Source organism: Ovis canadensis, chromosome Y (assembly GCF_042477335.2).
Source record: "Ovis canadensis isolate MfBH-ARS-UI-01 breed Bighorn chromosome Y, ARS-UI_OviCan_v2, whole genome shotgun sequence".
In the NCBI taxonomy this organism is placed as follows: domain Eukaryota; kingdom Metazoa; phylum Chordata; class Mammalia; order Artiodactyla; family Bovidae; genus Ovis; species Ovis canadensis.
Window position 1 is genome coordinate 2,962,721 of NC_091271.1, and position 26,715 is coordinate 2,989,435.

General features: G+C 42.3%; 1 long non-coding RNA gene across 2 annotated transcripts; it reads right to left on the bottom strand.

Annotated features, from left to right (window-relative positions):
- Nucleotides 1-8,317: 8,317 nt before the first annotated feature.
- LOC138929840 (uncharacterized) lies at nt 8,318-24,023 on the bottom strand. 2 transcript variants are annotated; one of them, XR_011445999.1, is made up of 4 exons: nt 23,891-24,023; nt 17,734-17,836; nt 17,232-17,370; nt 15,617-16,567 (listed from the first exon to the last, which is right to left on the bottom strand). It is a non-coding gene; the product is annotated as an uncharacterized lncRNA (long non-coding RNA). The 2 variants fall into 2 exon arrangements; XR_011446000.1 differs by lacking the exons at nt 15,617-16,567; nt 17,734-17,836; nt 23,891-24,023 and adding exons at nt 8,318-8,487; nt 10,837-10,961 and having other exon boundaries at nt 17,232-17,314.
- Between the last annotated feature and the right edge of the window lie 2,692 nt (nt 24,024-26,715).

The window sequence follows — 26,715 nt, forward strand, 5'->3', positions numbered from 1 at the left end:
AACAGATGTTTTTCTGGAGCTCTCTTGCTTTTTTGATGATCCAGCGGATGTTGGCAATTTGATCTCTGGTTCCTCTGCCTTTTCTAAAACCAGCTTGAACATCTGGAAGTTCACAGTTCATGTATTGCTGAAGCCCGGCTTGGCGAACTTTGAGCATCACTTTACTAGTGTGTGAGATGAGTGCAATTGTGCGGTAGTTTGAGCATTCTTTGGCATTGCTTTTCTTTGGGATTAGAATGAAACCTGAGCTTTTCCTGTCCTGTGGCTCCTGCTGAGTTTTCCAAATTTGCTGGCATATTGAGTACAGCACTTTCACAGCACCATCTTTCAGGATTTGAAGCAGATCAACTGGAATTCCATCACCTCCACTAGCTTTGTTCATAGCAATGCTTTCTAAGGTCCACTTGACTTCGCATTCCAGGATGTATGGCTCTAGATGAGTGATCACACCATCTTGATTATCTTGGTCATGGAGATATTTTTTGTATAGTTCTTCTATGAATTCTTGCCACCTCTTCTTAATATCTTCTGCTTCTCTTAGGTGCATACCATTTCTGTCCTTTATCAAGCCCATCTTTGCATGAAATGTTCCCTTGGTATCTCTAATTTTCTGAAGAGATCTCTAGTCTTTCTCTTTCTGTTGTTTTCCTGTATTTCTTTGCATTGATCACTGAGGAAGGCTTTCTTATCTCTTCTTGCTATTCTTTGGAACTCTGCATTCAGATGCTTATATCTTTCCTTTTCTCCTTTGCTTTTCACTTATCTACTTTTCACAGCCATTTGTAAGGCCTCCTCAGACAGCCATTTTGCTTTTTTGCATTTCTTTTCCATGGGGATGGTCTTGATCTCTGTCTCCTGTACAACGTCATGAACCTCCATCCATTGTTCATCATGCACTCTATCTATCAGATCTAGTCCCTTAAATCTATTTCTCACTTCCACTGTATCATCATAAGGGATTTGATTTAGCTGAATGGTCTAGCGGTTTTCCCTACTTTCTTCAATTTAAGCCTGAATTTGGTAATAAGGAGTTCATCATCAGAGCCACAGTCAGCTCCTGGTCTTGTTTTTGTTGACTGTATAGAGCTTCTCCATCTTTGGCTGCAAAGAATATAATCAATCTGATTTTGGTGTTGACCATCTGGTGATGTCCATGTGTAGAGTCTTCTCTTGTGTTGTTGGAAGAGGGTGTTTGCTATGACCAGTGCATTTTCAGAAGAATTAGATGCACAGAGCATGGGCGGCTGTGACAATGTACACAGCGTGGGTGAGAAGAGGTACCCCAAGTCCAAGGTCAGGGGCAGAAGTCGGGAGGACCCCACACTGTGTGGTGGCAGAGAGGAGCTACCCCACATCCGATGTCAGGGGCTGCAGCCGAAAGGAGTTATCCCACCTCCGAGGTCAGGGGCGGCAGCAGAGAGGGTCTAAGCCATGTCCTAGGTCAGCGGTGGTGCCAAGACTGCTAGGCTGTGACAGCACAGGAGCAGTGAAGAGGAGCTACCCCCGCCCGAGGCCATGGGTGGTGGCCAGAAGGAGGTGCTCCATGCCCAAGGCCAGGGGCGTAGGAGAGGAAGAGCTACAGCACATCCAAGGAGCTGTGGCTGCGCGGCCTCGGAGGGCCTAGAGGAGCTATTCCACATTCAAGGTCATGGTGAGGGGCGAGGGTGAGGAGATACCCTTCGTCCAGGGTAAGGAGCAGCAGCTGCCCTTTGCTAGAGCAGCCCTGAAGATATATCCCACATCCAAGGTAAGAGAAACCCAAGTAAGATGGTAGGTGTTGCAAGAGGGCAGACACACTGAAACCATACTCACAGAAAACTAGTCAATCTAATCACAGGGACCACAGCCTTGTTTAACTCAATGAAACTAAGCCATGCCCTATGGGGTCACCCAAGACGGGCAAGCATGGTGGAGAGGCCTGACAGAATGTGGTCCACTGGAGAAGGGAATGGCAAGCCACTTCAGTATTCTTGCCTTGGAACCGCATGAACAGTATAAAAAGGCAAAATGATAGGACACTGAAAGAGGAACTCCCCAGGTCAGTAGGTGCTCAATATGCTACTGGAGATCAGTGGAGAAATAACTCCAGAAAGAATGAAGGGATGGAGACAAAGCAAAACAATACCCAGGTGTGGATGTGACTGGTGATAGAAGCAAGATCCGATGCTGTAAAGAGCAATATTTCATAGGAACCTGGAATGTCAGGTCCATGAATCAAGGCAAATTGGAAGTGGTCAAACAGGAGATGGCAAGAGTGAACGTCGACGTTCTAGGAATCAGCAAACTAAAATGGACTGGATTGAGTGAATTTAACTCAGATGACCATTATATCTACTACCGTGGGGAGGAATCCCTCAGAAGAAATGGAGTAGCCATCATGGTCAACAAAAGAGTCTGAAATGCAGTACTTGGGTGCAATCTCAAAAATGACAGAATGATCTCTGTTCGTTTCCAAGGCAAACCATTCAATATCACGGTAATCCAAGTCTATGCCCTAACCAGTAACACTGAAGAAACTGAAGTTGAACGGTTTTATGAAGACCTCCAAGACCTTTTAGAACTAACACCCCCAAAAGATGTCCTTTTCATTATAGAGGACTGTAATGCAAAAGTAGGAAGTCAAGAAACACCTGGAGTAACAGGCAAATTTGGCCTTCGAATACAGAATGAAGCAAGGCAAAGACTAATAGAGTTTTGCCAAGAAAATCTCTATAGTTTATGAAACTGGAAATAATTCTCAAATACAAATCCGGTAGTGCTGAGTGATCTAATGTCTCCATATATGATTTCCAAGGAGAAAAAGTACAATGGAGCATTCTAATTATGTCTCCTGCATTTTTTAAAAAAATTTGCAAAATGGCCATGCAGCCACAGGAACTAAATAAGAATCATTTCAGAGAATATATCTCCAACTTTTGGCAATAACCTTATTTCTTCCCATTTTGTAACCTCTTGTACTATTAAACAACTTTGGCTTAACTTAACTTTTATTTTAATTTGATGTTCAGTCCAGTCACTCAGCCATGTCCAACTCTTTGCAACTGGATGGACTGTAGCAGGCCAGGAATCCCTGTCCATCACCAACTCCCAGAGCTTACTCAAACTCATATCCATTGAGTCAATGATGCAATTCAACCATCTCATCCTCTGTCATCCCCTTCTCCAGCCTTCAATCTTTCCCAGTCAGAGTCTTTTCAAATGAGTCAGTTTTTCCCATCAGGTGGCCTGGAGTTTCACCTTCAGCATCTGTCCATCCAATGAATATTCAGGACTGATCTCCTTTAGGATGGATTGGTTGGATCTCCTTGCTGTTCAAGGAATTCTAAAGCGTTTTCTCCAAAACCACAGTTCAGAAGCATCAATTCTTCGGTGCTCAGCTTTCTTTATAGTCCAACTCTCATGTGCATACATGACTACTGGAAAAAATATAGCTTTGACTAGATGGACCCCTGTTTGAGAAGTAAAGTCTCTGCTTTTTCATGTGTTGTCTAAGTTGGTCATAAATTTTCTTTCAAGGAGTAAGCGTCTTTTAACTTCATGGCTACAGTCACCATCTGCAGTGATGTCTTAGCCCCCAAAATAAATTCTGTCATTGTTTTCATTGCTTCCCCATCTATTTGTCATGAATTGATGGGACCAGATGCCATGATCTTCGTTTTCTGAATGTTGAATTTTAAGCCAACTTTTTCACTCTCCTCTTTCACTTTCATCAAGTGGCTCTTTAGTTCTTCTTCACTTTCTACCATAAAGGTAGTGTCATCTGTGTATCAGAGACTATTGACATTTCTCCAAGCAATCTTGATTCCATCTTATGCCTCATCCAGTCCAGCATTTCTCGTGATGTACTCTGTATATAAGCAGGGTGACAATATACAGCCTTGATGTACTCCTTCCCCAGTTGGGAACCAGTCTGTTGTTCCATGTCCAGTTCTAACTGTTGCATGTTGACCTGCCTACTGATTTCTCAGGAGGCAGCTCAGGTGGTCTGGTATTCCCATCTTTTAAGAATTTTTGACAGGTTGTTGTGATCCACAAAGTGAAAGGCTTTGGCATAGTCAATAAAGCAGAAGTACATGTTTTCCTGGAACTCTCTTGCTCTTTCCATGATCCAGCAGATTTTGGCATTTGATTTCTGATTCCTCTGCCTTTTCTAATCCAGCTTGAACATCTGGAAGTTCACGGATCATGTACTGCTGAAGCCTGGCTGGGAGAATGTTAAGCATTTCTTTGCTAGCATGTGAAATGAGTGCAATTGTGTGGTAGTTTGAGCATTCTTTGGCATTGCCTTTCTTAGGGATTGGAATGAAAACTGACATTTTCCAGTCCTGTGGCCACTGCCGAGTCTTCCAAATTTGCTGGCATATTGAGTGCAGCACTTTCACAGCATCATCTTTTAGGATTTGAAATAGCTCAAGTGGAATCCGATCACCTCCACTAGCTTTGCTCGTAGTGATGCTTCCTAAGGCCTACTTGACTTTGCATTCCAGGATGTTTGGCTGTAGGTGAGTGATCACAATCTTGTGATTATCTGGGTGATGGAGATATTTTTCTATAGCTCTTCCATGTATTCTTGCCATCTCTTCTTCATATCTTCTGCTTCTGTTAGGTCCATGCCATTTCTGTCCTTTATTGAGCCCATCTTGTATGAAATGTCCCCTTGGTATCTCTAATTTTCTTGAAGAGATCTCTATTCTTTCCCATTCTATTGTTTTCCTCTATTTCATCACGTTGATCAGTGAGGAAGGCTTACTTGTCTCTCCTTGCTATTCTTTGAAACTCTTCAATCAATTGGGTATATCTTTCCTTTTCTCTTATACATTTAACTTCTCTCTCTCTCTCTCTTTTTTTTTTTCTCAGCTATTTGTAAGGCCTCCTCAGACAACCATTTTGCCCTTTTGCAATTCCTTTTCTTGGGGATGATCTTGGTCCCTGCCTCCTGTACAATGGCAAGAACATCCATCCATCATTCTTCAGGCACTTTGCCTATCAGATCTAGCCCCTTGAATCTATTTGTCACTCCCACTGTATAATCATAAGGGGTGTGATTTAGGTCATACCTGAATGGTCTTGTGGTTTTCCCAAATTTCTTCCATTTAAGTCTGAATCTGGCAATAAGGAGTTCATGATCTGAGCCATAGTCAGCTCCCAGTCTCATTTTTGCTGACTCTATAGCGCTTCCTCATCTTTGGCTGCAAAGAATCTAATGCATCTAATTGCAGTATTGACCATCTGGTGATCTCCATGAGTCTTCTCTCTTATTGTTGCAAGAGAGTTTGGCTATGACCAGTGTGTTCTCTTTGCAAAGCTCTATTAGCCTTTTCCTTGCTTTATTATGTACTGTAAAGCCATTTTTGCCTGTTACTCCAGGTATTTCTTGACTTCCTACTTTTGCATTCCAGTCCCCTATAATAAACAGGACATCTTTTTAGGGTGTTAGTTCTAGAAGGTCTTGTAGGTCTTCATAGAACTGTTCAAGGTCAGCTTCTTCAACATTACTGGTTGGGGCATAGACTTGGATTACTGTGATACTGAATGGTTTTCCTTAGGAATGAGCAAAGTTCATTCTGTCATTTTTGAGATTGTATCCAAATACTGCTTTCTGGACTCTTGTTAACTATGATGGCTACCCCATTTCTGCTAAGGGATTCTTGCTCACAGTAGTAGATGTAGTGGTCATCTGAGTTAAATTATGAGTTGATATGATGTACATAAATTTGTAGAACTGCTCTTTAAATCATGGCTGTACTTAAGAATTCGGTTCCAAAATTCCTGAAAATTTAACTGTCGGGTCTTAGAAGCTGGTATGAGGTCGCTGAAGTCCACTTCCTATTATTATAGTGAAAAGTAACTTTGCTATCGTTCACAGACTGTACAGTCTAGAAAACTGGAAGGTTTTGCTGTCTTAGCAAGAGGAGGAGTCTTTGGAGAAAGCTTTCCTAGTTCATTACCTGTCTTAACCGGTTCTAACAACATACTCCTAGAAATGTCAGTGAGAAAGATCACCATCGGAGGGAAGACTAATGATAGCTTGAGAAGAACAGGACAAGTCCAGTTGAAAAGGAAAGTAGTGGATTGCATTGAGGTTTGAATTTTTTTCTGTTACAGACATGGGTGAAAATTCTTTTGAAGTTAATCGTGTATCAGGAAACTTGATACTATTCTATGCTGAAAACTTTGATGGAGTCAGGAAGACAAAAGTGACTCATGCCCTTGGTATGTACTGTAGCTTATTCTATGGAAACCAATCATGTCCATATCATCAGTATTTTTATACAAAGGACAGAAGTGCACACCAATGTTATATTTTATTAAGCACACTGAAGCAGACGTGTTCACATGGGAGAACTGACTTCACGTGACATGAGTTAAAACAGAGGAAAGGTTGTCTACTAAGAAACTGAATAAATGTATCCACTGGCAATTCTATCATGTGGCTTTTACAAAAAGTAGATACACTTGACCTGGAGGTGCAATGAAATAGTCCAGGATGGTCCATGCATTTCTTCTCAAATATCCCATATTGGAGTTGCCAGATTCTGACACCAAAGTGAACCAAAGCTTGAATTTTGAGTTTAGCAGACTCACAGTTCCCCATCATGAATGCATTCGTCTCCACCACAAATGGTTTGTTCTTTGTCACAACTGTTAAAATAAATCCTGAGACCTGAAATCAATGCTCTTCAAATAATCACTCCTTCATATTGAATCCTTCAGAGGCATTTGGTCAGTTATGTCAATCACTCTGCCGTCCAGGCAACCCCATGGGGTCACTGCTAAGTCCCATTAGTTTTTATAGTATTACATGTGCATTGGGGTGGGTGGGGGCTGTGTCTGGTCCCTAAGAATGACAAACGTGAGTTTTTCTCTCAGTAGCATGTGTGATGAAATTAGTGTGCCTGGCAAAAAGTTCAAACCATTTCTCCCCCATTGTTTGAATATTGTCATTCAGTCACTAAGTCCTGCCTGACTCTTTGCCACCCCATGGACTGCAGTACACAAGGCTCCTCTGTCCTCCACTATCTCCCAGAGTTTGCTCAAAATCATGTCCACTGAGTCCATGAGGCTATCTTATCCACCACATTTGACTGGAGTGCATCAAAACCCCAGGGATGGAATTCTAGGATGCAGACAAAGTGGACAGCAAGAGTCAGAGCTGGGAGGAATTCTACGTCTCAAGTCCCACCATGACCATCTGGGCTGTACCATTAGAGACAGGTTGACTTGGGGCTGCTTAATCTTACAGGTTAGTGGTGTGCAGTTCTCTCAGTAGTTGTGAGAACTGGAATGTGGAGAACTAACAGGTTAACTATGAGGACTCCACCCCATGGACCCACCTGAAGACCTGTGTGCACACTCTGGCACCTCTGTAGAAAATTCCCAGGTAAGCTGGGTCTAGGTGATAGGGGAGGGCAGTGATGACCGTGAGACTTAGCGATCACTACAGGTAAGAGCCAGAGGACACTCTGTAACTTGGGAAGGATTCTAACGCACACCTCTTCTGCTCTGTTATAACATCCAGGCAAAGGAGACAGTTTGACTCAAGAAGATATTCATAAGCACGAGGAGCTGAACAGTGAAAGGGGGATTCCAAATGAAAATATAGATGACGCCACCAAAACAGGTAAAGCCCCGGAGGATAACAGGGATCAGAAACGAAAACACAGCTTGAGGATTCTCGATTCAAACTTCGTGTTCACTCATTCATCTTTTATAAAGGCTGTTATGAAATAATTATTGGAAATAGAGGCATATCAATGGTCATTTCCCCCCTTTTTCCTTCTGTTTCACAGACAGCTGTCCTAAATAAGAACTGAGAACATCCGTTGCGTGAGTAGAAACATGATACCGAACAACGCTGAGTATTTTTTTAGCAGGTTAAGAGTTTGTTTTTTTTTTTTTTTTCCCTGGGGCATACTGCTTTAAGAATGGGTTATAGACACGGTGGACTCTTAGTCTAACATAACAAAGGATGAAATCATGCCGTTTCAAAAACATGGACGGACCAAGAAATGATCATATTGAGTGAAATACATCACAAAGAGGAAGTCAAGTATCATATGATATCTCTTACATGTGGAACATAAAATATGATGCAAATATCTACAAAACAGAAACTCTCGGACACAGCAAACAAGCTGATGGTTATCAAAGGGAAATGTCGGGGGAAGGGAGGGATAAAATAGGAGTTTGGGATTAAGAGAGACATACTACCAAACATAAACAACTAGAATGTGCTCTAGAGCAAAGATATCTATACTCAGTGTCTTGAAATAACATATAAAGAAAAAAAAATCTGAAAAGGTATACATTTACCTACATATGTGTGTAACTGAGGGCTTCCCTGGAAGCTCAGTATAAAGAATCCCTCTTCCAATGCAGGAGATGCAGATTCAGTCCCTTGGTCGGGAAGATCCCCTAGAGAAGGAAATGGCAACCCAGTCCTGTATTCTTGCCTGGAGAATCTCAGGGACAGAAGAGTCTGGTGGGCTACAGTCGATAGGAGACAAAAGAGTGGGAGACAACTTAGTGACTAAACAATAAGAAATGTATAAAAGAATCACTTGGCTGCATACTTGAAACTAACACAACATTGCAAACCAACTACATCTCAGTATCAGTTCCATTCAGTCTCTTAGTCACGTCTGATTGTTTCCGACCCCACGGACTGCAGCACTCCAGGCTTCCCTGTCCATCACCAACTCCAAAAGCTTGCGCAAACTCACATCCGTTGAGTTGGTGATGCCATCCAAACATCTCATCCTCTGTTCTATAAAAACTGATTTAGAAAACAATAGGACAACCAAACACTGCACCTTGCCAGGTGACAAAGGTGGGAGCTCCCATAAGTGTTTGGATTTAAACTTCGTGCAAATAGTCACGCTGGTCTAGACTCCACAGTGAGATGCTTGGAAGACAAAGGTGGAGACGGTGTGAAGCCCTGAGCTGTGAGATATGACGATCGCTGGGGAATCCCCCTGAGAATGAAGGCCCTTGTAGCTACAACACATGCATGATGACAAATAAGATTACAGAAGATGAAAGTGACACAGGTTACATCATATACGATCCCCTACATCGTGGACCTGTGAACATGTGACTTAGGAACTCTCAGATAAGACCTGATACTGCACTGCTCAGTTAGTTTCACCAGGCGGTAGTTCTAGGCAACCCCACATGGGCACACACCCAGAGGGACTTCTGTGAAATGGGCCTTGTCAGGAAATTTCTCCACTGCTCCCACTAGCCGCTGCCTCCACTTTTTCTTTCATGCTCTGGCCAATATTGTGTTAATCCTAATCAGCTCAACAATGTTTTACATCTTTTTCATGTTTAAACAAGAAAAGGAAGCAAGAATATAAGACCGATCATCATGAATAATGAGTCACAATCATCCGTATGAAGATAGAGGGCCTTTTCCTCAAAATCATCATTTCCTCTTTCTCAAGAATTTATGATCTTGGACCCATGGCTTTCTTGGCCATGAATCTCCTCTGCTCTTGTTGATGTTACTGAATTTCTAAGCTGATCAATAAACTGATCAACGCACAAATGTGTCAGTGAAGAAAGGTGCCATGTTTCCAAACGCACGATTCATGTAAATGCAAGTATGCAGGAAACTGAGTAAAGAATGTGACAGGAGGGTAACTCTGCTTAGGACACAGGGTGTGAATCCTGCAAGTGTCTTGGTGAGAAGAGAGAATAAATCACAGATGGTAGTTTTATATTTTAATAAAATATTGCCCAGGGCTTACCTGGGGACTCAGGCTGTAAAGAATCCACCTGCAATGAGAGAGACCTGGGTTCAATCCCTGAGTCAGGAAGATCCCCTGGAGAAGGGAATGGCAACCCACTCCAGTATTCTTGCCTGGAGAATCCCATGGACAGAGTCTGGTGGGCTATAATCCATGGGGGTCCCAAAGAGTCAGACAAAACTGAGTGACTAACTTTGACATGAAGTTCCCACCAGATGTCAGTGAGAGATGGGACTGTTTCAAAATACCATTCTGTGTTTGGGGCTACAATTCATGGGGTCACAAAGACTGACCTCACACATACACACATGTCAAGACAAAATGACCAGTGCTGTAATTTAGAGAAAGCTTCAACTGGTATACTCTCTCCACACCTCATCTACTTATAGTTCTTTCCTGAAAATGAGAGATATCATTTCCCTTAGACTATGATGAAAGTGACAGTCCCTCAGTTGTGTCCGACTCTTTGCAACCCTATGGAACCCTATACACTCCATGGCATGCTCCAGGCCAGAATACTGGAGTGGGTAGCCTTTCCCTTCTCTAGGCGATCTTTCCAACCCAGGGATCAAACTCAGGAATCCCACATTGTGGGCGAATCTTTATTGTCTGAGCCACCAGAGAAGTCCAAGAATACTGGAATGGGTAGCCTATCCCTTCTCCATGGGATCTTCCCCATCCAGGAATTGAACCAGGGTCTCCTGTATTGCAGGCAGATTCTTTACCAACTGAGCTATCAGGGAAGCTCCTATAGACTATAATGCTGCTGCTGCTGCTGCTGCTAAGTCACTTCAGTCATAGACGGCATAGACGGCAGCCCACCAGGCTTCCCTGTCCCTGGGATTCTCCAGGCAAGACCACCGGAGTGGGTTGCCATTTCCTTCTCCAATAGACTATAATGACTAGCCATTAAAGATGAGAAGTTTAAGTTGCAGGAAGACAATGCAGATGGAAGATGAAGAACTCGTGGCTATAATGCACAAACCCCCAATACTTACAGAATCCAGTTTGACTAGGAGACCACACCAGCATGGCACACACACGAAGCCAGGACCTATTTTAGGTAAACAAAATTTCCACTTACCTACTGGCAATGAACAATACACTTAGCATGCAGGAGACCCTTGTTTTCTTAACAAAAATTCACCGATGGGAAGGTCTATTGAGGAGTTTCAGCAATCAAAACATCCAAAGCTTGTTATAGGACTTCTGGAAAGACTGAAAGAGGAACTTGGAAAATTCTCTCTTCCAACAACCAAGACAACTATGAAGCTCACAAAACCATGACGTTATCAAAGACGACTATTTTAGAGTTCTGGAAGTTATTTAAAGGTGTATAACAAAAAGGGCTTCAAGGTGGCTCATCTGGTAAAGAATCCACCTCCGATGCAGGAGACATGGGTTTGATCCCTGGGTTGGGAAGATCCCCTAGAGAAGGGAATGGCAACCTGCTCCAGTGTTTTTGCCCAGAGCATCCCATGGACAGAGGAGCCAGGTGGGCTACAGTCTATGTGGTGAGAAAAGTGGACAGGTGGACATGATTTAGCGACTGAACAACAGCAGTCTTCAGTTCCAGGGTCCTTTCCTTCCCATTTTCTTGAGGCTACTTCTTGGAACTGTGACAGCGTTCATCCTGGCTACAGTCTAGCTAACTTCTCCACCTAGTGGAGGTTTCAGTAAATACAGGACAGCTCACAGGACATGGCTCAGAATATTGTCTATAGTGCTTCAGGAAAAACTAACGGGCCTTGATGCTATACTATTACTGTTTAGACTTGGACTGTTTTCCTTTGTCTGCATGTTCTAACTTCTCTGATTAAACTGCTTCTTTGGCCAAAGTTTTTCCACAGACCAAAGGCAGGTGGAGGACGTGAGGGGCAAGGACCATAGGGTCCTGCTCCGTTTCAGTAAGATACCTGGGAAGGGGGTTTTGTCCACAAAGAGTTGCCATGCATTGTGATTAGAATACATGCAGTTCTGTTTATATTAAGATTTCCAAAGGTCATGATCAAGGGAATTATAAGGTGTTTGTAGCAGAGAAGGCAATGGCAACCCACTCCAGTACTCTTGCCTGGAACAGCCCATGGACGGAGGAGCCTGGTAGGCTTCATTCCATGGGCTCACTATGAGTTGGGCATGACTGAGCGACTTCACTTTCAGTTTTCACTTTCATGCGTTGGAGAAGGAAATGGCAACCCACTCCAGTGTTCTTGCCTGGAGAATCCCAGGGACAGAGGAGCCTGGTGGGCTACCGTCTATGGGGTTGCACAGAGTCAGACACAACTGAAGCGACTTAGCAGCAGCAGCAGCAAGGTGTTTGTAGAGAAATCTTAATCATAAAACCAAAGGGGAAAAAAAAGGAAAAAAGAATTCATGTACATTAGTCTTCCTTTGAAAATCCAAAATGACAATTTCTGCCTTTTTCTTTATTACACTGTTCATTTCATTTGTATTTAATGCAGCTCATTGCACGGCTGGGTTTAAGTCTGGCATTTCTCAAGTCTCTAACTGCCTGTTGGTTCTCCTCTTGTGTCCCATGGATTTCATCTCCCTGCAGATGTCTCCCTCAGGCCTTTCAGATGATTCTAAACCAATTATATGTCTTATATATATATATACTCTATATATAATGCATTATAACTATAGTAAATTATATAAACTAAATTATATGCGCATTAAATTATATACATATTACATATTAACTAATTACATTTAATTATAGTAAAGCATCAAATACATTTCATGATTTGTAATTTCCTGTACAATCAGTTGGGAGGTCCCAACTCTTTAATAAACTCTTTTAATTTAATAAGACTATAATTCCTAGAGTTACAATGATGAAAATAGCATGTGTGTCTGTGTGTTTCTGTGTCTGTATGTGTGTTTCTGTGTGTGTTTGCGTGTGTCTGCATGTCTGTGTGTGCACGTGTGTCCGTGTGTGAGTGTGTATGTGTGCGTGTCTATATATCTGTGTGTATGTGTCTCTGTGTTTGTGTGTGTCTGTGTCTGTGTGTTTGTGTGTCTATGAGTGTGTGTGTATATGTTTCTGTGTGTGTGAGTGTCTGTGTGTGTGTCTGTGTGTGCGTGTGTCCGTGTGTGTGTTTGTATGTGTGTCTGTGTGTCTATGAGTGAGTGTCTGTGTATGTGTGTCTGTTTGTATGTGTGTGTCTGTGTCTGTGTGTTTGTGTGTGTGTCTATGAGTGTGTGTCTATGTCTCTGTGTGTGTGTCTCTGTGTGTGTGTCTGTGTGTGTCTGTGTGTGTGTTTGTGTCTATGAGTGAGTGTCTGTGTGTGTGTCTGTGTTTGTATGTGTGTGTGTCTGTGAGTGTGTGTGTATATGTCTCTGTGTGTGTTTCTGTGTGTGTGTGTCTATGAGTGTGTGTGTCTGTATATCTGTGTGTATGTGTCTCTGTGTTTGTATGTGTGTGTCTGTGTCTGTGTGTTTGTGTGTGTGTCTATGAGTGTGTGTGAGTTTCTGTGTGTGAATGTCTGTGTCTGTGTGTCTGTGTGTGCATGTGTCCGTGTGTGTGTTTGTATGTGTGTGTGTCTGTGTGTCTATGAGTGAGTGTGTGTGTGTTTGTGTTTGTATGTGCATCTGTGTCTGTGTGTTTGTGTGTGTGTCTATGAGGGTGTGTGTGTGTGTGTCTGTGTGTGTGTGTCTGTGTGTCTATGTGTGAGTATCTGTGTCTGCATGTGCACGTGTGTCCATCTGTGAGTTTGTATGTGTGTGTGTCTATGTATCTGTGTGTATGTGTCTCTGTATGTGTGTGTCTATGAGTGTGTGTATATGTTTCTGTGTGTGTGTGTCTGTGTGTGTGTCTGTGTGTGCATGTGTCTGTGTGTGTGTTTTTATGTGTGTCTATGAGTGAGCGTCTGTGTGTATGTGTGTCTGTGTTTTTATGTGTGTGTCTGTGTCTGTGTGTTTGTGTGTGTGTCTATGAGTGTGTGTGTCTATGTCTCTGTATGTGTGTCTATGTGTGTGTGTGTGTCTGTGTGTGTTTGTGTCTATGAGTGAGTGTGTATATGTCTCTGTGTGTGTGAGTGTCTGAGTGTGTGTGTCTGTGTGTGTGTGTCCGTTTGTGTGTTGGTATGTGTGTGTGTCTGTGTGTGTGTCTATGAGTGTGTGTATATGTCTCTGTGTTTGTGTCTGTGTGTTTATGTCTATGAATGAGTGTCTGTGTGTGTGTGTCTGTGATTGTATGTGTGTGTCTGTGTGTGTGTCTATTTCTGTGTGTGTGTGTCTGTGTGTGTGTCTATGAGTGTGTGTGTCTATGTATCTGTGTGTATGTGTCTCTGTGTATGTACGTGTGTGTCTATGTCTGTGTGTTTGTGTGTGTGTCTATTTCTGTGTGTGTGTGTCTGTGTGTGTGTCTATGAGTGTGTGTGTCTATGTATCTGTGTGTATGTGTCTCTGTGTATGTATGTGTGTGTCTGTGTCTGTGTGTTTGTGTGTGTGTCTATGAGGGTGTGTGTATATGTCTGTGTGTGTGTGTGTGTGTGTGTCTGTGTTTGCATGTGTCTGTGTGCCCCATTTTTCTTGATCCTGGAGTGAAAACCACAGGGACAGCTCTGTAGTTAATGGGAAGAGGTCACTGAGAGATTGCACACAGACACCACACGTGCTACAGTTTATAGACGTTTCTCTAATAATCTGACGAGTGAAGGGGTGACTTTTCTCGAGCACAGAGGGATCCAGAGTTTCCCTAACTGACTCACAAGGCCAGCAGGGAGTGGGGGTGTGGTCAGGAGATGGGAGGTGCATGAATTGCTGAGTCAGGGAGACAGCTGCTGCCATTTAATTCTTGAGCAAACATTACCAGGCAGTAAACACCTCATGACTGTTCCCAACTCATTAGATCCTTTGGAGACTGTGAGTCTGGAAAGGGGGAGCCATTTCTTCCATTAACAAGAATTTTTTAAAGTGCCTCATGTGCATTAGTTAATTGAAACAAAGGTTTTTGAATTCTAAAATGTATTTAAGGATTCGCTCATGGGATGGTGGGTCCACATTTCCTGACTCTGCAATTATTCTTCACAAGGAATGAGAACATAACTTGTAGGAGGGCAAATGTTTATACTGCACATGTGTACTGTACCAGATGAATGTAATAAATATGCCATTTCATAAGTATACAATAAATATAAATGTAACTCTTGCTTGCTTATTTACTTATAAATACATCAGTTCAGTTCAGTCCAGTCGTGTCCGACTCTGTAACCCCATGGAGTGCAGCATGCCAGGCTTTCCTGTCCATCACCAACTCCCAGAGGTTGCTCACACCCATGTCCATTGAGTCCGTGATGCCTTCCGACCATCTCATCCTCTGCCGTCCCCTTCTCCTCCTGCCCTCAATCTTTCCCAGCGTCAGGGTCTTTTCCAATGAGTCGGGTCTTCAAATCAGGTGGCCAAATGATTGCAGCTTCCGTTTCAGCATCAATCCTTCCAGTGAATACTCAGGTCTGATCTCCTTTAGGATGGACTGGTTGGATCTCCTTGCAGTCCAAGGAACTCTCAAGAGTCGTCTCCAACACCACAGTTCAAAAGCATCAATTCTTAGGCGCTCAGCTTTCTTTATGGTCCGATTCTCACATCCATATATGATGGCTGGAAAAACCATAGCCTTGACTAGATGGACCTTTGTTGGAAAAGTAATATGCGGTCTAGTTTTGTCATAGCTTTCCTTCCAAGGATTAATTTCCATAAAATGTGCAATATAGTTATCAATAATATAGCATTATAAATGGATACAGGGCTGTTTGTGCACTATCCATGTATAAGGTGATAGCAATGTATAACTGAGGATATATATTTACTGTTTAATCATGTATGAGTTTCATGTAATAAAATACCAAAATACAAAAATGTTTACATGGTTTACATAAATTTATAAATAGATATTGGAAGTCCCTAGTGTCCTCATGGTAAAGAATCCATCTGCCAGTGCAAAGGACACATGTTTGATCCCTGCTCCAGGAAGATTCCATGTGCCACGGGGCAGGAAAGCTCTCGCACCACAACTAATGGGCCCATGTGATGCAACTCCTGAAGCCCGTGCTCAGGAGCCCGGCCTCCAAAACGACAGAAGCCACTGCAGCGAAAAGTCTGTTTGCCACAACTAGAGAGTAACCCCCACACGCTGCACGTACAGGAAGCCTGCATGCTCAACAAAGACCCAACACAGCTAAACATAAATAAATGCATGAAATGCTTATATACTTCTCACTCATGTCTTACTTGGCTGACCATATCAATATAATAAATGTGGATGCAGATAATACTACATAAATAGATTACGGCTGATAGCACATCCTGGTACTGTAGAGAGATATGGAGCTATTTCCTCTGAGTCTTCTAAAGGAAGCAGAAAGATGCTGACCATCCATTTTTTTGTCAGTACAGGAGCAGGTAGGCTACCAGATAATGGAATCCTGGGATAACCAGGGTTCTAGTACACTCTAGGGGTAAGCCAGAAGCAGTGAGACGAGCAACAAGGGAAGTATAATGAATATCTCATCTCAATCTATAGTGGAACAGAATCTGAAAACACTGCTGCTGCTAAGTCGCTTCAGTCGTGTCCGACTCTGCGTGACCCTATAGACGGCAGCCCACCAGGCTCCCCCATCCCTGGGATCCTCCAGGCTAGAACGCCGGAGTGGGCTGCCATTTCCTTCTCCAATGCATGAAAGTGAAAAGTGAAAGCGAAATCGTTCAGTTGTGTCTGACTCTTCACGACCCCATGGACTGCAGCCCACCAGGCTCCTCCATCCATGGGATTTTCCAGGCAAGAATACTCGAGTGGGTTGTCATATTCTTCTCTGTGAAAAACACTAGATATAAATATATGTATAACTGAATCACTGCTGCACACCAGAAACTAACTCAACACCATAAATCAAGGATATTTCACTGTTCTAAAAAGAGGTAAGGAAGGCAGGAGGGAATCAAATCACAGAAAGCTCCGAGGGGGGTTCATGTTTGGGATCACATGTACACCCGTGGTGGATTCATGTCAATGTATGGCAAACCTATACAGTATTGTAAAGTAAAATAAAGTAAAAATAAAAATTAAAAAAAAGAAAAAAGAAAAGAAAAGAACTGCAGGGCTCGGCTCCCAGAAGGGTGCGTCTACACCCACTTCCATTCCCAGGATCCCACCAGCCACGTGCTGACCTGTCCTCAGTAGGACACACAGTAACCTGAGGGTCAGCAGGCCAGGGTTGGGGTGCAGAAATGGAGCCCAGAAGCAGTGACTTCCTTCTGCTACTTTATATCTCAGATGAAACACCACTCCCCTACCGTGCCTTGTCAGAAGTGAATATTCTCGAGACACAAGTCCACCGTCGCCCGGAAGCTTAGCAACATGGCTCACACCATGCCCAAGGTGCCTTTCATTCAGAACCCATGTAAACGTGCCTCATCATGACACTTCCTGCTTCAACATTTTTAGCAATCTCCAGGGAGTAAAGAACTAAATCTTACCTGAGTCTTGACTTGAAATTCAACAATTCTGATGCAGGGACTGTCTTGGCGGTCCAGCAGTTGAAGACTCCACCTTCCAAAACGCAGAATGTTGGGTTCCACGCATGGTCAGAGAACAAAGATCATGCATGTCCTGGAGCTGTTGACACAGCCGAAAAAACAAAAAACAAAAAATACTAATGCCAACCTAACTTTCAGGCCAAACACCCACACTGCTGTTAAACACACACTGTTCATCTATCTGTATTTAATCCAAATAGTTTCTTCATCTTTTTTTCACTTTTTTTTATCTTGGTAATGTATTCATCTTTGTGTTCTTTATTTATCTACCATATTATATTTTATAATTTTCTACATTTTTTCATAAATAGACTACACATGCCTTGATATGAGTTATGGTACTAAATAATTCTTTAGTTTTTCTAATTAATTAAGTTTGAAAGTGAAAGTGAAGTCGCTCAGTCGTGTCCAACTCTCTGTGACCCCACGGAGGGTAACTTACCAGGCTCCACGGTCCATGGGATTTTCCAGGCAAGAATACTGGAGTGGGCCACCATTTCCTTCTCCAGGGGATCTTCCCAACCCAGGGACTGAACCTGGGTCTCCTGCATTGCAGACAGACGCTTTACCATCTGAGCCACTAGGGAAGCCCAACTGTTGTTTATTTATTTTTAATTAATTTATTTGAATCAGAGGCTAATTACTTTACAATATTGTGGTGGTTTTTACCATACATTGACATGAATCAGCCATGGGTGTACATGGGTCCCCCCCGTCCTGAAACCCTCCTCCCACCTCTCTCCCACCCCATCTCTCTGAGTTGTCCCAGAACACCAGCTTTGGGTGCCCTGCTTCATGCACTGAATTTGCACTAGTCATCTGTTTTATATATGGTGTAAAGAATTCTTTACTTAAGAATTTCTCAGACTACATATTGCAAAGCATCTACATTATTTTGTACAGGGAAAACAAGAAGACTTTAGGTCTTTAACTGGGACAGAAGAATCTGTCCTCTCAGTCACTATCCACCACACGGCTGTGGGCACCTGATTAATTACTGGGGACAGCAGTCCTCAATGTCCTTCTCTGAATCTATGCCCTATCTGAACACCAATGTCATTCTCTCAACTTTCCCAATCTAAAAGGGGGAAATCCTTAGATACATGTTGAAACTTGGCAATAGGAACTGTTTCAAGGTCTGCTCCACATCGAGTACAAACTACTTTAGGAAATAACAACAAAAAAACGGATTTCATTTAGGGGTCTGTGTGGGTTCCTATACCCCAATGTATTTTGCTGGTTAGGTCTATGGGAACATGTGTACCTTGCCCTCTTTGTATCTCTAAGCTCTTGGTTATTAGCACTCGATGAAAATGAAATCAAGAAGTGAGTGAACATAGGAGGCAGAAAGTCACAGGACAAATGCAGCCAGAAATTGCAGCACTTGCTAAATGACAACGAAGCTATTCTGACTGAGTAGATTTTACTGGGTGGACAGACGCAAATTCATGTCTTAATGATACTACCTTCTTTGATTTTGCATACAAGGCTAACGAGAAGAGACATTACTCCAAGTTTTTGCAATATAAACAGACTTTGTACTGAATGAAAGCAACGTTCATACAGTTGCTATTAAAAACAGTCATGAGATACAATTTTTAAAAATGACCAGGAAAACAGGCCAGTAAAATAAGTGTGAAGAATTTTAAGTGAAATTTTTGCAGTTTAAATAATGACTTAGTCACAGGCAGGAAATAGCCATTGCAAAATTTGTATCTTCAGAAATTATTTTCAAGGATCTTCTCCAGCTAACAATATATAAAATCCTAGAAAAGAGGAATCTATGGCAAATTTAATCTCAGTCTTCAATTGAGTTTAATCAATGTGGATCAATGAACTCTTAAACTTTGCAGGGAGTTAAGGAGCAGGACTCAGTAGAAAGGACCCTGATTCTGGGAAAGGTTGAAAGCAAGAGAAGGGGATGACAGAGGAGGCTGTGGTAGGATGGAATCACCGACTCAATAGACCTGAGTTTGAGCAAGCTCCGGGAGTTGGTGATGGACAGGGAAGCCTGCAGTCCATGGGGTTGCAAAGTGTTGGACACGAATTAGCAACTGAACAAGAAGCAGGAAGGTATACTCAAGGGGTAAATACCATTGTGATTTTAATAAGAAACGAGTAAATACATATATTTACCTCTTCACACACTTACCTTGTCTGCGGGTTACATGGGTGAGATAAGAACACTTAAAAGCTATGCTCTAAGTGAGTGACAAACATAGGTGCAATACTCATTATAGACACCATGCTGTTCATTACACCTTTCAATAAATCACAGTTCTTCAGGTAATTATAATTAAACAACAATAAATCACAGGAGTTCTTCAAGTAATTATAACTAAACAAAAACACCTTGTAGCTCAGTTGGGAAAGAATTTGCCTGCAATGCAGGAGGCCCAGGTTCAAATCCTGGGTCAGGAAGATCCCATGGAGAAGGGAATGGAAACCCTACTCCAGTATTCTTGTCTGGGAAGTTCCAGGAACAGAGGAGCCTGGTGGGTTACAGTCTGTGGGGTTGCAATAGTCAGACAGCACCTAGTGGCTAAACAACAACAACAATAACTTATTTAAGTCAATAAAGCTTTATGTCTGAGACTGAGTATCTGATTATGTTGAGGGCTTTGCAAATCTCAAGCATTTATTCAATATTATTTGTTTTTGGTTCAAAATTTAGCTCAAACCAAAATTTGGTTCAAACATATTGTCTTGCTGGTTTAGATAGCTCTGGGGGAAATCAGGAGAAAAACATAATACTGTAATCTAGTATAAATGGATGAGCAATCCTATACTCACAAGTTTGTGAACCATGAACACTTTACGCTTTTGACACAAACGTGTTGAAGGTTAGAAATATGAGCTTCATTTTCTAATTGTCTTTATTTATTTTTTTTATTTTATATTGAAGTTTCTTTTTTTTTCTCTTATCTTTATTTATTTTTTTATTTTAGTTTTTTATTTTTTAAATTTTAAAATCTTTAATTCTTACATGCATTCCCAAACATGAACCCCCCTCCCACCTCCCTCCCCATAACATCTTTCTGGGTCATCCCCATGCACCAGCCCCAAGCATGCTGCATCCTGCGTCAGACATAGACTGGCGATTCAATTCACATGATAGTATACATGTTAGAATGTCATTCTCCCAAATCATCCCACCCTCTCCCTCTCCCTCTGAGTCCAAAAGTCCGTTATACACATCTGTGTCTCTTTCCCTGTCTTGCATACAGGGTCGTCATTGCCATCTTCCTAAATTCCATATATATGTGTTAGTATACTGTATTGGTGTTTTTCTTTCTGGCTTACTTCACTCTGTATAATCGGCTCCAGTTTCATCCATCTCATCAGAACTGATTCAAATGAATTCTTTTTAACTGCTGAGTAATACTCCATTGTGTATATGTGCCACAGCTTTCTTATCCATTCATCTGCTGATGGACATCTAGGTTGTTTCCATGTCCTGGCTATTATAAACAGTGCTGCGATGAACATTGGGGTACATGTGTCTCTTTCAATTCTGGTTTCCTCGGTGTGTATGCCCAGAAGTGGGATTGCTGGGTCATAAGGTAGTTCTATTTGCAAAAGGAGGCAAGAATATACAATGGAGTAAAGACAACCTCTTTAACAAGTGGTGCTGGGAAAACTGGTCAACCTCTTGTAAAAGAATGAAACTAGATCACTTTCTAACACCGCACACAAAAATAAACTCAAAATGGATTAAAGATCTAAATGTAAGATCAGACACTATAAAACTCCTAGAGGAGAACATAGGCAAAACACTCTCAGACATAAATCACAGCAGGATCCTCTATGATCCACCTCCCAGAATTCTGGAAATAAAAGCAAAAATAAACAAATGGGATCTAATTAAAATTAAAAGCTTCTGCACAACAAAGGAAACTATAAGCAAGGTGAAAAGACAGCCTTCTGAATGGGAGAAAATAATAGCAAATGAAGCAACTGACAAACAACTAATCTCAAAAATATACAAGCAACTTATGCAGCTCAATTCCAGAAAAATAAACGACCCAATCAAAAAATGGGCCAAAGAACTAAATAGACATTTCTCCAAAGAAGACATACGGATGGCTAACAAACACATGAAAAGATGCTCAACATCACTCATTATTAGAGAAATGCAAATCAAAACCACAATGAGGTACCACTTCACACCAGTCAGAATGGCTGCGATCCAAAAATCTGCAAGCAATAAATGCTGAAGGGGGTGTGGAGAAAAGGGAACCCTCCTACACTGTTGGTGGGAATGCAAACTAGTACAGCCACTATGGAGAACAGTGTGGAGATTCCTTAAAAAATTGCAAATAATTGTCTTTAATTAAATACTGTCTCAAACACACATAAAGAATGGAGGCGGGGGACCAAACAAAATGAAACCTGCACCAGGAAAAGAGACAGGAATACACATCCAATCGAATTTTGCATTAAAATACAAAAGAAATTCAGTGGAAAATAAGAAATTTATGGAGTAAAGTTGCTGGAAAAGTGGGACATACATATGCCCAAAACAAATAATTCAATGCATTCACTGCTTCATGTTTTAGAAATAACAGAGTCATAGACCTATATGTAAGACCTAAAACAAGAGAGGTCTTCCCTTGTGGCTCAGCTGGTAAAGAAACCGGCTTCAATGCCGGAGACCTGGATGTAATCCCTGGGTTGGGAAGATCCCCTGGAGAAGGGAAAGGCTATCCACTCCAGTATTCTGGGCTGGAGAATTCCAAAGACTGTATAGTCCATGGGGTCACAAAGAGTCGGACACGACTGAGTGACTTTCACTTCCAAAGCAAAGAAGACTCACGAGGTAAAACATGGGAGGAAGCTCTGTGATCAAAGACCAAGAGGTTACTGATTGGAAAATATACCAAGGCAGATTCATTCACAGGGGTACTGTGTTACTAACCAGGCCTAGATCAACACAAAAATGTTTACCAAATTGAGGAACACTCTTAGGAAAGTACAAAAGAAGCCTGGGGCTAAGGAAAAATACTTGCTTTTCTATCTCGAAAAGGACTTGTTCCCAGACTACATAAACAACCTCCAACCTTCATAATAAGGAAACAAATAATTCACTCCATAATGACCAGATAATTCAAAGAGACAGTTAGCAAAGAAAATAGACAAATGGGAAGTAGAGACCTAAAAAGTTGTCCCATGGCTTTATTCCCTCGGGAAATGAGAGTTACGACAGTAACTGGATACACTCACACACTTTAACGTCTGAGATGAAAACAACTGATCACACAGTCCTGGCAAGGATCTGAAGCAAAGGAAAGTCTCAATGACTGTTGGCAGTACTCTAAAATCAGAATATACTGAGATCTAGTATTTCCACCCCAAGTGTACACCTAGGAGATACTATGGCTCAGTTTCTTATAAAGACTTGTCTGTGAACTTTTATCCATAAACATGTGAATGGATAAAATGGGATATATCCATACTTCCTTGGTGGCTCAGGAGTAAAGAACCCCCCTGCCAGGTGGAGAAGGCAATGGCACCCCACTCCAGTACTCTTGCCTGGAAAATCCCATGGAAGTAGGAGCCTTGTGGGCTGCAGTCCATGGGGTCGCTAAGAGTCGGACACGACTAAGCGACTTCACTTTCACTTTTCATTTTCATGCATTGGAGGAGGGAACAGCAACCCACTCCAGTGTTCTTGCCTGGAGAATCCCAGAGACAGAGGAGCCTGGTGGGCTACCATCTGTGGGGTCGCACAGAGTCGGACACGATTGAAGTGACTTAGCAGCAGCAGTAGCAGCAACAGCCAGTGCAGGAGACACTGGTTCCATTCTTGGATTGGGAAGATAAACTGGAGGAGAAAATAGTACCTACTCTAGTATTGTTCCCTGGGAAATCCCCACAGAGGAGTCTGTCCATGGACAAAGTCTACAGTCCCCGGGGCTTCAAAACAGTTGGACACACTTAGCAAGTGAGCCCACGCACATCACTGTGCCCAAGCAAGATAATAATTTACCAACTGAGTTATCAGGGAAGACCAAAAGGTTGATCTTCCCAACCCAGGGATTGAACCCAGGACCTCCCGAATTGCAGGCAGATTCTTTACCACCTGAGCCACAAGGGAAGAACAGGAATACTGGAGCAGGTAGCATATCCTGTCTCCAGGGAATCTTCCCAACCCGGGAAGCAAACTGTGGTCTCTGCATTGCACGTGGATTCTTTACCAACTAAGCTATCAGGGATGTCCCAAGATAATGCAATGCAGGGGTCCATAGGAATGGAGTCTACAAAGAATATAGACAATTATTAAAATAAACATGCTAAGGGAAAGAAGCCAGAAACACACCAACAGATTCCATTTTTGGAAAATTCTAAAGGATGTCAATTGACTTATTGTGCCAGAAAATTGAAGAGGGGGTTGCCAGGACCAGGTGGGAGGTGACTGAGAAGGGTCAGAAGAAAGGATGAGTTAGGAGCCCAAGCAGAGTTCTGAACTTGACAGATAAGCTCACCCTGCTGATTGAGGAAAGGTTTTCACAGCTCACTTCATCCAGAGCTTATCAGCGGTGCACCTCAAATATGTGAACTTTTGTTGAATCTCAACTAGATGAGTTTTAAAATCTCACCTTTCACTTCAGCTATAGAGTTCAGTTCAGTTCAGTCGCTCAGCCACGTCTGACTCTTTACAATCTTGTGAACTACAGCACACCAGGCTTCTCTGTCCATCAGCAACTCCTGGAGTTTGCTTGGTTCAGTTACAGAGGTTCAGTTCAATTTCTATAATTTTATATCTCTAATCATTATCCTCCCCCCCTTTTTTTCTTTATTATTAACAAGATCATCACAGAGCTGGTGTCATCCTGAGAACAAACTGTCCCAGTATTATTTACAGAGTAGTTGCCCATGATTTGTTTAATCTGGGTTCCCTGACGCATGAACAGATCAGGAGGAAGGCTGAAAGAACACACATCTTAGTATCAGGAGCTAAAAATAAAGCAGAAATCTTACCCACTGTAGTGAGACTAGGTTATATCCACAAGGCAAAACAAAATTGTGGTGATGAACTTGGGAGGAATCCTTGAGTAGGGTAGGGAATCAGAATTTTCTCTTGTTGAAACTAATTCATTAAATTTACATATAACAATCTGAACTAAAAGAAGCCATAATGTATACACACACTCACACACACGCACACACACACGCACACACACACACAATAGAATACTACACAACCATAACGAAGTTGAAGTTCTTCCATCTGTAGCAACTTGGGTGGACACTGAGGGTATAGGCTAAGTGAAAGAATTTAAACAGAGAAAGACCAATACTGTATGGTATTGCTTACGCTGCTGCTGCTGCTGCTGCTGCTAAGTCACTTCAGCTGTGTCCAACTCTGTGTGACCCCATAGATGGCAGCCCACCAGGCTCCTCTGTCCCTGGGATTCTCCAGGCAAGAACACTGGAGTGGGTTGCCATTTCCTCCCCCAATGCATGAAAGTGAAAAGTGAAAGTGAAGTCGCTCAGTCGTGTCCGACTCTTTGCGACCCATGGACTGCAGCCTACCAGGCTCATCCATCCATGGGATTTTCCAGGCAAGAATACTGGAGTGGGGTACAATTGCCTTCTCCTGATATTACTTATATGTTAAATCTAAAAAATAAATCCAACAGGTCAATATAAAAAAGCAGCAAACCAACAGATACACACAATCAACTAATGGTTACTAGGGTGGAGAGCAAAGAGGTTGGGGTAACATAACAGGAGGGGAGTAAGAGGTATTAGCTATTCAGTATAAAATCAACAGTGTACAAAACTATATTGTACAACACAGAGAATAAAGTTAATATTCTTATAATGATAAAAAATTATGTACATAAAAATTATGAATCACTACATGATATGTTTATATCATATCATGTTTGTATCCTTAAAAATGGAAAAGACCCTCATGCTGGGAAAGATTGAAGGCAGGAGGAAAAGTGGATGACAAGAGAATGAGATGGTTGGATGGCATCACCAACTCGATGGACATGACTTTGAGTAAGCTTTGGGAGTTGGTGATGCACAGCAAAGGCTGGCATGCTGCAGTCCATGAGACTGCAAAGAATCGGACCCAGTTGAGTGACTGAATTAACTGTACATCAACTGATACTTCAATTTCAAATAAAACATAAAGACTCCTCTGAGAAATGCCCTCATAACCGGTTCCTGGGACAGACGCTGCATATGAGTGCCCTTACCCCAGACAGGGGCTTCCCTCACGCCTCAGTCAGTAGATAATTTACCTGCAATACAAGAGACTACCTGCATACAGGTGACCCGGGTACAATCTCTGGTCGGGAGGATCCCTTGGAGAGATAAATGGTAACTCAATCCAATCGCTTTGCATGGGAAATCCCATGGACAAGAGGAGCCTGGGGGGGCTACAGTCCATGGGGACACAATTGAGTGACTAAGCCACACCAGACAGTACCATCTTTATTTTTGAAAAATAAGCTTAAGCTGACTGCTTCAGTGCTAAAGGAATAACACAGAATTTGGGGTTATGTGTCTAGGACTGTGTGTCCCATTTTGGAATCTGAGGATACAATGAAGGGTTAATGTAACCACAATAGGGAAAGTGGAGATGTGCTGCTTGCAAACAAGATGTTCTGCCAAGGAGACGGACACAGCCTTGAGATTAATGCTCCCTTGCATACAAGGGGACATTCCCTTCTTGTGATAAGGGCTCTGGACAGACTCTGCAGTAGGCCGGAATTTCACTCCTTTTTGCTGTACGATAACATTTATGCACACGTGCTGTACTGAAAAGGGTCATACTGTCTGGAACTCTGCCCAGGGGGGCTATATAAAAGAAAACTGCAAGGCTGCTTGCTTGCGCAGTTATTATATTTCCTCTGGCCAGAGTGTCTGTGTCTTGTGAGTGTGTCTTCTTTTATGTCATTTCACTCATAATCTCCAACATAAAAAGTAATATAAATCTCACTGTGCTTGAAATACTTCCTATGTGCTGTGATTTCTCATCTAGTCTGAAGGCCAAATGTCCAAATTTACTTACGGCTTCTCTTAAAACTAATACATTTATAAAAACCACGGATTGTGGAAAAAGCTCAGCTGCCAACCAGGATATCAGAAGATAATATCTCTGCAACCAAGGTTTTCTCATTAACCGCTGTTTGATCATTACGTAATCTGCCAAGAGATGTATGCTATAAAAAGCGGAAACAATTCACAACCTCTCCAACAACTGAGAAACCCTCAGATTCTGTAGAGGAAGAATCACTAGAGTCACAAGATGAAGGCTGTGTTCCTGACTCTTCTCCTTGGTCTGGTTTGTGCTGCCCAGGAAGCTCCAGCTCAGCCAGAATCGTCAAAGGTACCCAAAATTCTGCTGGTCTGAGAGAAGGTCTTGGTTCTGTGAGTGTGACAAGAGAGAGACAGTCTCGGTTAC